We start from the raw sequence: 2,956 nt of genomic DNA, 5'->3' as shown, positions 1-2,956 counted from the left end.
AATTGTGTGCTGTTTGCAATTTCTGCTTGAAGTAGGGGAGGAGGCACTGGTTAGCATGCTGGGCTGCCTTGCCCAGAGCTGGGCGGCCCCCAGCATGTGTGCTAATGGTTAGCAAATTCTGCTGATTAGCAGAATATGCTAACTTTACTGAATTGGCCCCTATATCCTAATTTGTGTAGAGGATGAACAGGGGGATGTATTTCTCCAAACACCCAATGGAAAGCCTGTAACATTGAATAGGTCACCAATAAATTTTTATCTACAATGCAGGTGTGTATTATGGACCGTTCATAAGGGTTCTAGACAGTGTGAGTGTGTTATCAGAAAGAGATACCGGAGACTAACCACTTCTGCTTTTGAGAGCAATGAGAGAGTGGTAAAGTCATATTTCTGATAGCAAAGGAAGTATAGTTGTGCACTTCTGCTTTCCACAGTGGGGGCAGTAGTTCTATTATTTCATTTATCTACAGCACTTGGTATTCCTAAGATGTCTCCCTACCTCGTACTGACCAAGCTCAACACTGCTTGGCTTCCAAGATCAGATGAGATCGGGCATGTCCAGTGTGGTATGACTGTAGGTGTTGAAAAGGACTTTCTGCCAGATGTCTATTACCGTTTTGTGGATACGAGAGTGTTTTTAAGAAGTAGACTCAGAGACGTAATGAAGTATAGTGTCAGTTTAATGATACTTACTGAGAGTTTGTAATTTATAGAGAGAAGCAAGTAAAGTGGTACACTTTTGCTGTCGAAGGAATAGATTCTATTACTTTGATAAGCATTGCAGAGTATCGTCCCAACATCTGGACGAGAGAGTGTACATAGAAAATAATTGGAGCTAGACAGTATATGCAAGGGGTTCACTACGATCTGCCGGCGGTCGGGCTCCCGGCGACCAGCATACCTGTGCCGGGAGCCCGACCACCAGCTTACCGACAGTGTGGCGAGCGCAAATGAGCCCCTTGCGGGCTCGCTGCCCTCGCCACGCTACGGGCACGGTGGCGCGCTACACGCGACACTCTATTTTATTCTCCCTCCGGGGGGTTGTGGACCCCCACGAGGGAGAATAAGTGTCGGTATGCCGGCTGTTGGGATCCCGGCGCCGGTATACTGTGCGCCGGGATCCCATCAGTCGACATACTGAATACCACCCTATGCAAGTATATGCAGGTAAGTATACTGGGGATCTCACAATTGTCTTGTATCCTTTACAATTGTACAATCAAGATCCTTTGTTTGTACCAGTCTAAGCTATAAAGTGGTACTACACAGAGTCATAAGCATTGAAAAAGAACTAAGCACCCTCACAATCCATAGGCATGGATCCAGCTGGTAAATATTCAGTGGGTGAGTGTCTCAACATTTACAGGTAAGATAAGTGCATTGATTAGCTACTGACTTAATTATCTCAGTGTGAGAGTATGAGCATAAACACTAATACCCCTTTCAGATATGCTCCAAATTCCTGGAATTTTGCAAATGAATGGGCATCAACCCGGGATTTTGGTATGTCTGAAAGGCACAATCCCGGGAACGTGTTCCCGGGTCGCCAACCCTGCAATTGACCTGGGATTTTACCGGGTCTTTCTTCCCGGATTGGCTTCCTCGGTTAAGTCTGAAAGGTGCAACCCGGGAATTTGCTCTCTGGCTGCATGAAAAATGTTTTCATTGGTCATGAAGGTCCACCTGATGCCAGCTGATGACCTCATCAGCGGGCAGCCAGAGAGGAACAAATGCCACAGCTGCATGAGAGGAAGCAGAGAGTTTTGCTGTGGCAGTGCCAGAGTGCAGAAGGTACACAGAGCTGTGCATGTATGTGAGCCAGTGCCAGAGGGTGACAGAGGAACACAGAGCTGTGCAGAGAAGTCTGCAGAAGTGTGCCAGAGGGTGCCAGTGAAAAGACCATTTTGTTCATAATGTCTAACTGGAAGGATGAGGAGGTCCTGGATCTAAAACATGTGAGGGGTGAGGAGGAAATAAAATCACAAAAAAACAGGCACTGTTAAGGATGCCATGATCTATGGCAACATTGCAAAGAGCCTGTCCAGCAGAGGTATTGTGAAGACACAACAGAAAGTTCTTATCGAACTAAAGGCCCTTAAGAAACAATGGCCATCATTCCGAGTTGTTCGCTCGCAAGCTGCTTTTAGCAGCTTTGCACACGCTAAGCCGCCGCCTACTGGGAGTGAATCTTAGCATAGTAGATTTGCGAACGAAAGATTAGCAGATTTGCGAATAGACAGTTCTTAGCAGTTTCTGAGTAGCTCGAGACTTACTCTGCCACTGCGATCAGTTCAGTCAGTTTCGTTCCTGGTTTGACGTCACAAACACACCCAGCGTTCATCCAGACACTCCCCCATTTCTCCAGCCACTCCCGCGTTTTTCCCAGAAACGGAAGCGTTTTTTCGCACACACCCATAAAACGGCCAGTTTCCGCCCAGAAACACCCACTTCCTGTCAATCACACTACGATCACCAGAACGAAGAAAAAACCTCGTAATGCCGTGAGTAAAAACTGAATAGCAAATTTACTTGGCGCAGTCGCACTGCGGACATTGCGCATGCGCATTAGCGACTAATCGCTCTGTTGCGGAAAAAAAATAACGAGCGATCAACTCGGAATGACCACCAATATACCAAGATCCATGACCACAATCAAAATTGCAGTGGTATGGGAAGGATGGAGTAGCCCTTATATGAACGGTGCAGTACCGTGTTTGGCCATACAGCAATAACAATCCCGTTGCTCTATCTTCATCTAGTGATGCTGACACGCTGGCTATACCATCAGCTGCGACTCCATCATCTCCAGAGTGCAGCCAGCATAGCCCGGAATCATCGCAAATCCTATTTGATGATGATCCAGATGGTGATTCGGATGTCACCATTATAATCGATCCAAACAAGGCCGCAGATGTGAAAGTATCGTCACAGAACAAGGGGGACGATTCCCTACCAC

General features: G+C 46.9%; 1 pseudogene; it reads right to left on the bottom strand.

The window, feature by feature from the left end:
* Positions 1-461: 461 nt before the first annotated feature.
* Positions 462-580, bottom strand: LOC134912470 (5S ribosomal RNA; annotated as a pseudogene).
* Positions 581-2,956: the final 2,376 nt, after the last annotated feature.

This window comes from Pseudophryne corroboree, chromosome 4, assembly GCF_028390025.1.
Source record: "Pseudophryne corroboree isolate aPseCor3 chromosome 4, aPseCor3.hap2, whole genome shotgun sequence".
Classification (NCBI taxonomy): Eukaryota; Metazoa; Chordata; class Amphibia; order Anura; family Myobatrachidae; genus Pseudophryne; species Pseudophryne corroboree.
Note: the sequence above shows the minus strand (reverse complement) of the source record. Positions and strands in the feature narration are given on the sequence as shown.